Source organism: Panonychus citri, unplaced genomic scaffold, assembly GCF_014898815.1.
Source record: "Panonychus citri isolate SS breed McGregor unplaced genomic scaffold, ASM1489881v1 Contig00028, whole genome shotgun sequence".
Lineage (NCBI taxonomy): Eukaryota > Metazoa > Arthropoda > Arachnida > Trombidiformes > Tetranychidae > Panonychus > Panonychus citri.
The window spans coordinates 864842-876298 of NW_026515433.1; positions in this window are offsets into that span (position 1 = coordinate 864842).

Consider the following 11457-nt stretch of genomic DNA (forward strand, 5'->3'; position numbering starts at 1 on the left):
TTTGATTAGATTAAAACTTCCCATCAAAAGTCAATGAGTGTGATTCGATCGTTCACTGTGATCTTCAACAAACAAGGACTCCAACTTATAACTCGTGATTAGAATAAACCCTTCCCATCACAGAGTTAAATTAAAGTTAAAGACTTGGAGCATGAACATTAACTGTGTTACCAAATATGTTTGTGACTAGAGTTAAGTTTATCAAAAAGGTGTGAAAGGATTTCTCGTTAACAGAATTGATTGCCAAATTGGCTTGGGATTAGAGTCAAACTTCCCATCACCAAGTCAAGTTAAAGTATTGAACACGCAGAATATAGTTAAGATTTAAGATTAAATTGTTTCACGATTAAGAAGAACGTTTGCCAAATGGCTTTGATAAAATTCTGTTTACCAATGATTATTTGTCTCGGAAATTATAATTAGAAAGATAAAGCAATTGATATACTTATCCGTATATGATGATGAATGGTCTCTCTTGTCCTTGTTCCCTCTGGAAATTTATGTCCTTATGATGAGCAGTTAATTTTTATTAAATTGCGAACAAAACTTTGGTTTGCTATTGGTTTTTTTACATCTATTATTCCATTTATCAGCATATTAAACCATTTAAACTTATTGATTGTTTATTGATTACAAAGAAATTTGTTGAATGATTACTTAATTACGATTCATTGATGATTTGTAATTGATTTTTTACAATTATAAGCACCTTTTGATTGTAGGATTTAAATTCTTTAATATTCTTATTGTTTCTTTTTATTGTTAACCATTTTATTTGTTTATTGTTATTTTTGTAAAAGTTGAAACGATTGTAATGTTGAGAAAAGTTGATTGTTGGATTAATTGTCACCTAATCACATGAATTTTCGTGAAATGATTAACTCAATAGTCATTTATATCTACTCCATTCTTTGAAATTTAAACGATGTGGTAGTTTAGTCTTGATTGACGGACAGTCGATTGATAAACAGAATTAACTTTTCCCTAATCAACTTAATTTTTCATCAATAAACACAAACAGACGATAATTAAGATGATTGGAGTGATGAGGGTGATTGTTGATTATTAATGTTTTTTAATTTTTCACTTTCACTAGTTTAAATTACAAAAAAAATTGACTTTGCCGTTATCCGGCTCTCGACGGACCAAATGTAAGGTTATTTAACCTTAGAATAACCTTTGGGTTTCACTTTGTAAATATACTTTATTTTTCTTATGTGGTTGGGATGAGATCCCTGAGCCTACTACTTAAAATACATTTTTCTCATTATTATCATCATCATTATCTTCATCCTCATCATCTTCGTCATCCTCTTCTTCATCCCAAATTAGCATCCTCATCCTAATTTTAGATGTTGACAATATTTGGTTGCCAACAATATGCTGTGAGAGATTAAAGCCCATTAGGATGGTCGGTAGCCCATTATCGTCGCATATCATTTCAATAAGCGTTTGCAGTGTTGATTTTTTATCCTTGAGCCAGGAGGTGAAGTGATTGTGACCATTCCTTTTCTGATCTATGTGACACAATTCTCCCTCACGAGTCAGTCTTATCTCATGAGTGTATTGAATTAGTTCCATCATTATTGGTTCTTCTATTGCTTCACTTATCATTATATCATCATTGAGCTCCCTGAGAATATTATCAGATTCATCGCTCTTGGTTTTTATTATCGCCATTAATTGTCGCCTAATGAAGTTTTTCGCCGGGTTAATTATTCCCAATGCCACCGACCACCATCGATCAGCCCTTTTCGGGAATAATTCATGTGCGATCTGATCTCTCCCAAGTGCTAATATTGTCGTGACTGTTTTCCTTAGCGATCCTTTCCTCAATGTAAACACCTGTGGACCAAGGCTTTCGAGGGTACCAAGTTTAGCTCCAATTATTCTGTTAACCACTTGAATTCTTGAGTTTCTTAGGAATAGTCTTTCAGACTTCGAGAATTTGTTCGCGTTGATTAATTGTTTTATCGTTCCGTTATCCGGTTTCGTCGATAAGTATCCAACAATTTTCTTCATCCTCATAGTACGAACATGTTTCATCAGGTGTTCTTTCGTAATGGTAAATGTTTTTGTTTCATTGAGTCTCAGGTTGACTTTGGTCAGTTCATGTTTCAGCAGTTCACCAATACCTTCGCTCGAGTTATTCGATAGGACAAAGATGTCGTCGGCGTACGACATTACTTCGTGACCTCTTCTTATCATTCCCTCAAAGGCATCATTTATTCCAATGGAGAAGAGCGCTGGTCCAAGGCATGTACCTTGAGGAGTACCTTCACTGTCGGGTGTTAGGATAACTTTATTACCTCTTAAGATTCGAGTTATTCTGTTGCTCAGAAAACTCCTGACAAGCAAGTAGTTCTGTCTTGTGAGTACCGGCTCGAGTCTCTTCAATATCTTTTCTCGCGAGATCTCGTCGAAGGCTTTCGAAACATCGTATCCATGAAGATAAGTTTTCCTCGACAATCCTTCCAGAAGTTTTATCCACAGGTCAATTCTTTCTTTTCCTTTACAATACGCAAATTGTACACTTTGGTCATTTAGTTCTTCCAGTTTCGGCTCGATTCTCATGAGAAGAATTTTGTCAATAAGTTTCATGATAAAGTTTTGAGTTCGCACAATTCTTTCCCCACCTCCAGGTTTTGGTATTACTGTCCCCCCACTGATTTTTAATGCCAGCGGGATCTCCCCACATTTGAAGATAGTGTCGATCAATCTCACGATGATGTTGTTGTTTTTCTTTTTGAACGAGTTCCATTCATTTATAGTGAAGTCATCGGCATTTCCCGATGAACTTTTTGCTTTATTTTTTCTTATCCATTTTCTTTCGTCGTTAGTCAGGCCGTTAAGAAATATTTCATGTTGTGAATAATTCTCAACCATCGATTGATGAAGGAATCTTTTGGTGAAGATTTCCTCCCTTTTGAAGGGCTCATATGCTTCACTCAATGAGTTATACAAACGCCAGAAAGTTTTTCCATTCTTGATATTATGAAGATTTGACAGACTGATTTTGATAAGTTGGTGTCGGTGTTGTAGATCAATTATTCGATCTGTTTCATTAGGGTTAGTTTCATTTAGAGTTCTCTGAATGCGTTCGAAGCGGTTGTTGTATCTATGAAGTGGTTTATGATTGGCACTTGAAGGTAGTGAGAGGATTTTATTCAACGTTTCAATTACGTTAATTTGTCTCATTTTGAGTGGTTTGAAGATCTTCCGCTCTCTTAGTTTAATTTTCAATTTCCTTTCTTTAGTTAATATTATCACAAGAATCGATTTATGGTCAGACAGTTGTTGTTCATCTAGAATAACTTTGTCAATTAGGATGAACTCAAAGTTACATAACAAACAATCAATCATGGTAGATGATTCTCCGGTTGGTCTCGTTATTATATTTCTCCCGGCAATCGGTTTAAAGTTTCTGTTTTTGAGAATATCATCCAGCGTATCAGCTTGTATTTTGTTTTCACCAAAAATTCTTTCTCTCGGTTTGTCGCACCAGCTTGTCAACTCAACATTAAAGTCGCCACCAATGATGACGGGTTCATCGTTGAGCTGTTGAAGGACATCGCTGATTAGACACAGAGATTCATGGGTTGTTGGCTTGTTATATACAGTGATTACCCAGAATTGGCAGCCGTGGGTTTCAATTAGGTTGATTAGTGTTCCGTAGTTCATTCTCGTAGTTTTGATCACTTTAATATCTTTACTGGTTAACATTGCTACATCGTCCGAGAAGTAGACTTTGACATTTATCTTTTCTAATAACATTTTGAAAGAAAATTCACTTATTAGACTAATGCAGGTTTGCTGATTCTCAACCCACTTGGCACATTTTCTGAAGGTTGATACCCTTTTGTTTATATTAAAACACATTAAATTCAATCTGACCATTTTAATTTTATTGGGTTAAAGTTGTAAATTTAACTTTTCTACAAGAGGTTTGTGGTGAAAAAAGAAGGGAGAAAAGGGAAAAGGTTTAAAGTGAAGTACGATTGGTACATTAATTTCTGGGTAACTAAGTTGACAATAGTAGGATAGTAAGTGAGAGGAGAGCTAATGGTTGTTTATCTGTTTGGAATAAGTTGTTGGTTTTGGTCATTGGTTGGTTGAGTTGGTTGGTAGAATTAACACGATGGTGATTGATCCAAATCCATCAGGTGTCTTACCACCCAGGGTTAGGGGCGGAAGCCAATAGTCTAATCATGGTAAAGCGGCCTCTGGTTTTGTTTACGTACGTGTTGACAAGTTTTCTTAGGTGCGGGCACGCAAAATAATTGATTGGGTGATCACTCCTGTTATTTGATCCTACACAATTGCTACAATAAGGATGATTTGAGCATGAGAGTGATGTGCCATGGTAATTTTGTCCACAGACTGAACAACTCGGTTCATCAACACATTGGTGTCTTGCGAGCGAGTTGTGTAGGAAGAATTTGTGGCACTTGAGGCATTGGAGGTAGCCAATATTGTCATATACAAGAACCTGCTCTCCATCGGAGAAGTTAAAACGCCATTGCTTGTCTATTATGACATTTCTTTGGTTGCACTCAAATGTAAAGACATTCAAGCCACCATATTCGTTTACTTCTCGACCATTGTAGATTACTCGTAGGTTCAATTTTTCTGTTATGGCCTCAGATACTTCTTCCTCGGTCCGCTTTTCCCCAGAGTAGACGATCATAAATGAGGGATTTTTGGCTATCTGATTAATTTGGACATCTTCACAATCATTGAGGGCATGAATTAGCTCGATTAGGTTTAGGCTTCTTTCTCTTGCGATTTTGGTCAACAAGCCATTTTCAATTGATTCAATTCCAGAGCGTAACCATGTTGTTAGGGAGTTATTATTGGTAAGCAAATTGTAAACAGGAGAGAGTTGCCCTTCACGGGTAAATTCAATTTTCATTGTGCTGACCATTGAGTTTGGATTTATGTCTCTTATTAGGGTGTACGGAGACATTGGTTTACCTCTGGTGTAATTTTCAACTCCAAGGTGAACGTCCACATTGCCAATCGTCATGCTGCTCACACAATTGTAGCTGTCGCAGGAAGGAGAGAGAATAGAGAGTCGAAGGAGCTGCACAGGGTCAAGCAGAGTGTCAAGAGTGTAGTTACCAGATAAGGGCTGGAGTAGATAATAGAGAGGGAAAACTAGAATAGAACAGGTTTAAAGGAGGGAAAAACAGTTATCAAGAAGTAGGAGCGAAAGATTAATGTCTAGATTACATGAGAGAAGGACAAGAAAGGGGAATCAAAATGGTGGTCAGAGAAGAACGTTTTTTTTAACTATCAACCAACTTTGGTTTGGGGTGACAAAAGTAACGCCATCTGGTTGCTTAGTAGTTTAACCGTGCTCTTGATGGTGTCAGCGGATTCTTTTAACTCATTGGCTTCTTTGTCAAAAATTAGGTACTCGTTTGGTATTTTCGCAAAAACGACTTTTTCATAGCCCCATTTTATTAGTAATTGTTTTAGTTTTTGTTTGTCATTTCCAGTTTTAATCCATTGCTTCATTAACTCGACATCTGGTAAGTCGTATGCCGAAAAGAGGTCAGCTTCAAAGGTGATTAGGTTACCATAGACTGTGAAGAGGCTGTTTCTTGTTTTCTTGGGAAGAATAACAAAGATCTTGGTTTCACAATTGTTTGATACTTTAATTACCTGATTGATGTCCTTTATACCGTTCATTTCCATCAGTTTCTTACCAATTAATTCTTCATCCATTCCCGTAGCTTCTGGAAAGGTAAACCAGATTATAACAAATTCTTTGTCCTTGCCTTCAAGAATTGGAAGGCCTTTAACATCCAATAGTCTCATGTTGTTGTCTTTTCACTATATATAATTGTTTTTATTACTCGATAGCAGCTCAATAAACGAGGTAAGTGATATTATTAGAATTAGAAGGAAATTAATTGACTGGATTATATGAAAGATTTCAATTTGTCACTGAGTTGTAAAGTAACTAATAGGCTTTTATTTTTCTCTGCTTTCTTCTTTAGTATCCCCTGGTGGTGAGTCAGAAAGTGTTTCAAGTGCGAGATAAATTTCTTTGTTGTAATGAATCTAATTAGTTTAAAGGAAGTTGGTGTCATACCAGTTTCTCCATATGTGTTATCAAAGACAATGGTGATAGAGTGTGGACCAGATGTCAGTAGTTACCAGCTTAAGGCTCAGATTAGCTCTATGGGTGGTTTCCTGCCTCCTGGTACTATAATCACCCGTGGTCATCATGATGTGCGTGTTTCATTTACTAATGGGACTAATTATGATCTTTTCCTGTCCGAGGTGATTAATAGAGGATATGCTTACCATTTCCAAGAGTTGGAGAACCCAATTATAAAGATTTTGGTACCAACTACTCATCGAGGGGGATGTGATTCTGTTTATGCCAGTTTGTTATCCGAGTATCAAGCTGTCGTTAATAAGGATGAGGTCCTCATAAAGGGAGTCACATATGGTCGAGTTTACGATACGATGATTCTGGAGATACCACCCAAGATGAGGGTCTTAATGTTGAGTCCGGTAATTAAGACTTCAACTGGCACCGTGGAATTTTATGATTGCCTTTCTATTAGAGTTTGTGACTATTGCACCGCCTATGGCCATACTGTCAAGAATTGTCGCTCTCCTCCCCGCTGTGGTCGTTGCTGTCAAAGGCATATCACTAGCCGTTGTCCATATCAAACTCGACGAGGTAGTTGGTTGTGTTCTGGTTGCGGAGACTTGGGGCATTCTGTATATTTCCATGGTTGTTCTCGAATGCAGCAAATCATAAAGCATCAGTTGTCTAAGATAAACTTTATTTACACTCATTTGTATGTTTCTAAACGAAATTTAGAGTAATTTGTATCAACAATAGAGATATGAGAAAGGATTAAAAAGCCGAGGCATTTTGATTTCAAATTCATTTTATTTTATCATTGTATTGGGAAAATTAATTCAAGAAAAGATGTTCAAAGGATTGTGTTGGGGGTTTGGTCATGAAGTTATGAGGCATCATATTCGAGTGTTATCAAGGAATACATAATTGTACTGATGATTTATTCGTTCAAATTCTGGTTTGAGTTTCATGAGGAAGACTGGACACTCTTTGGAGAAGATCGAGTGTTGGCCTTTGCATCCAGGGCATATCCAGTCGTTCGAGGGGATCTCACATTTACCAGGGTGATTTCCACTACAGTTACCACATACCCTCTTGAAACGACAACTAGTGGCACGATGTCCATATTTGGAGCAGTTTCCACAGATGATTATGTTGAATTTGTCAAAGATCTCGATTTTTTGGCAGCCGGTCGATATCTTACCATTAAATCGTTCGATAAGTGATCTTGTAAGCGAGTTAATTGACAGAATGGTTTTGTATCTACCATTTCTTAGTTTCGTACTCGATATCCATTGTATTTCATGTTTATCATCGAGTTTATTGTATTTTTTAATCTTGTCCACCCATTGTTTGTTGTTTTCTTCATTGATTAGTTCATTCAAAATGATGTATATCTGAGGTTGTCTTAGTTGTTGAATTGACGCTTCGAGTTTGTATTTCTCGGATTTTAGCTGATTTATCTCTTCCATGATGATCTTTTGTGAGTATTGGTTGTCTACTAATATACGTACACAATCTTTAGCTGGAAATGAATTTTCAATGTGTACATGATTGGCATCTTGTTTTTCATATAGCTGATTGAATGCGGCTTTGGTAGTGAACCCATCAATCGGTTTACCATTAATCTTGATTGTGACGATTACTACTGGTTTCGTCTCAATCGAGTCTACATTTAGCCAATTTTCAGGGATTTTGTTTTTCTGTTGATAGTTTATGAAGATGTTTTGCTTATCAGCATCTCGAAGTGGAACCTTAGAGGGGTCTACGGTTTGTATCTCGCCTGTGAAGCTTGCAATTTGTTCTGGTTCCTTGCTAAGCTTTAGGAAGTTACTCAACGTCGAAATCTCCTCATTGGCGAATGATTCATCAATCGGATTAGCAAAGAATTCTTCTAGTTCCTGGATGATTGAGTTTATGGTTTCATCATCCATCAATCGCGACCATTGTTTAAAGATATTCGCATCATTTTTCGTATCGAATCTCTTCAGACACTGTAATAGTTGTTTCAGGTTACCATTTATCGGATCCTGGAAGTTTATTCAGTAGTGAGTAATGGAGATCAGAAAGAGCATTAAATGGAGAATATAAGAGATAGGATTTTGTAAACAAAAGTGTTATAACAAATACTCATGTCAGAAGGTTTTTTGGCCTTTTCTGACAGTTTGAGAATCAACTCTTTCGAGCCTTTGGTACATTGTTCATCATGTTCAATTTGTTTGATGCTTAAGGAAAAGAAAAGTTTGTACTTACTTCTTCAGAGTCCTCATGCATTGTTCTTTTGGTGGAGGAAGCGAAGCATCAGCTATGGTTCTTTTTCTGGATTTTTTAGGTTCAGTCATGGTTTATAGAGAGTTAAGGAAGCTGTTTCACTAACTATTAATTCAGTTTAATTCAAAAGACAAAGGATCCAATCCGAACAAGCGCCATGCTAAAAGTCTTCTTGTCTTACAGTCAGACCTCACATTTATTGTATCGCCTAAGCGTAATGATTTAACATTTTCAACTACAGTGTAGGTGCTGTAGCTCCTCCTGAGAGGGAAGTTGTTCCTGACAACTCACGACAGGGAAATGACAATAGATTTGGTTTACAAATTATTAGGTAAAAACAAAAAGTAAAATTTAAAAATTATATTAATTGGCTGATGGTTAGTTTGAATGTCCAAAGATCCAATTTGATGATTGTTAATAAGTACCAAGGGTGGAGATGAAAGCGAAGATGAAGTCCAAAAATAGTTTGACTCATTAGGTATGATACGACGAAAAGGAGAAAGAAAAATTAGAATTTTAGTTTTTAAAATGTGAAAACAATTAATTTGATTATAAATGTGAGGTAATTTTTAATCAATTTGTTTAATAATTGTATTTGTATTATTGTGTTTAAAGTATTTGTTCAAAGTAAAGTTATTTGAAGTACCTATTCGATGAGTTATTTTGGATAGAAAAAAGAAAGTTGTATCAGATTACCAACAAAACTTACCAAGAAAAAAAATGGTTGAAATTATTACGACGCAATAATAGCTCAGTTTAAAAGTAACGCAAACAACTAAGGTAAAGTCTCGCTTCCAAGGAGACGAGATGTTTATATTTTCTTTGCCAACACTTGTTAAGATCAATAGGTCAGTAAAAATTAAAAATAATAATTTGGAATTCAAATGTGATCGGTGTGATAAAGTTTTTAGTGCCAAGAGGAATTTGCGGAAACATCAATTTAATTTATTTATCCAGAGACAAATTTCATTGCTTCTACGTCGATTTCACTTGTTCATCAATAGTATAAGTTTCCGGGGGATTTTCTCATATTTGTTTTGTTTAGCATATTTTAAGTATTCATGCATCTGATTAGAATCTTCTTTTTCTTGGGACCTTAGAATCTCTTTCAGTACTTTAGGCAATTGTTGAACTGTAACAAAAGGTCTCAGAGTCATCTCTTCAAATCCTTCTTCATCACAGACTATCAAGTTTAGTCTCGTCACCATTATCTTTTCTCTCACACTTACAAATCGTGATATGTTCATTAGTTCAGGGGTTAAACTTATTGTTATCCGTTTGTCTGTTATCATCGTTATTACGAAGTTTATTATTGTTTGCAATTGAATTTTCTTGGTAAGATTTTTCAGTAGGCTAAAGTGGATGTGAAGCGTTTTTCAATGAAACGAAATTTGTTTCCTATTGAGCTGATTCTCCTCCAGTTACTCGGTTCATGGTATATACGAATTGGCGGCTCTCCTTGGACCATTATCAGATGTCTCTCGCACCATCTCATTATTGGAAAGGTTTCCTTACCCATCTTTTCTTTGTAGAGGTGAGTTATTTGTCTTGCTAGATATGAGATCGCGGGTTTTTCTAGACGAATTACAAGCGGCATCCAGTGTTGAGTCCTTTTTGGTAGAAGCTCTTGAACCACGATCTGTCTTATAGTTTTTGGCGATTTATTAAGCACTTTTCCGGTTCTTGTTCATCAATAAATGGGCCCATTTTCCATTCTCAATAGCTTTGCATTAATTATCTTATTTATAGTTTTTATCGGTGATATTGTTAGAAAGTTCTTTTCAGTAACCGGTAGAGCGGTCTCCATTATTAATTTCTTTATCCCTGCTTTTGACAGGCGAGTGAATTTGTAACCAACTATCTTTCGTTCAGTTAGATTCGTATATGGTCTTGTTAATGCTCCATAGTGGATAGAAAAGGATTTTTCCGGTTTCAGTTTCAGGTTAAGTGGTTCAAGGCGTTAGAAAATTTTTCAAATGTCTTTTCCGAGCTTTCATCCGTTCCCACAAAAATTTCATCAGTGTAACTTAGACAAATTGATGGTCCACAGTTCATTGCTCTCAGGGCCTCATCGATCCCGATAGCAAAGAGTGCGGGGCCTAGGCAGGTACTTTGAGGTGTCCCTTGATCATCCGATGTTATAGTCACTTCACCATGTCTTATTAACCGTGTCCTTCTGTCTCGAAGGAAACTCGCAATCAAGTTATGCAGTTGTTTATCTTGTGACGGTATCGGGGTTCGAGTACCTTAGAGAGAGAGAGAGAGAAAGAGTAAGAGAGGAAAGGGAAAACTTTGATCAGCTTTTACAAAGTAAAAGCTAAGAAACCAGAGAGAGAGAGAGATTGATGAGAGAGAGATGTAGACAAGAGAAGGTCTTGAAGTAAACATAATTTTAATTTCATTTTGTCTCTGCTTATATACAAAATTGAGAGTGAGTCTTTTCATCATCATCATCTTATCTTTGACCATGATGATGATGGTTACAACACAATGTTGAGCAATCAACAATCATCATCATCAACCAACTGTTATTGTTGATTGTGTGTTGGTGATGATTGTTGATTGTAAGTGGCTACAATCAGGGGAGAGAAGTTGATCTCCTCACAATCTATTACACCACTTAATTTATCCAGGATGACCTTCCTATTTATCTCGTCAAAAGCGTTGGTGACATCGAAGACGTGAATCCATTTTCGCATTTTCATTATTTTGATTAGTCTGAGCCATAGATCTAATCTGTCACATTCCCTCTAAATAGGCATATTAAGTATTTGGTCTCATCAGCTTCGGCAGGAACAGCGTCATTTGTACATTCCTCGCATCTCAAGGTTTATCACACCAAGTAGTTAGTTCCATATTGAAATCACCTCCCATAATGATCGGTTCATTTTCAAATTTGGGGAGGTGTTTTGGTATCAATTCAATTGTCCCTGTTTCTTGTGGCTTATTATACACCGAGCACAGCCAAATTTTCTGGTGATTTATTTGGGCTAAATTCATCATTAGGCCTTCTTCGTATATTATGCTCGTATTGCTTTTGAGTATCTCAGATCGCAATCAATTTTCTGGTCCAACATCCT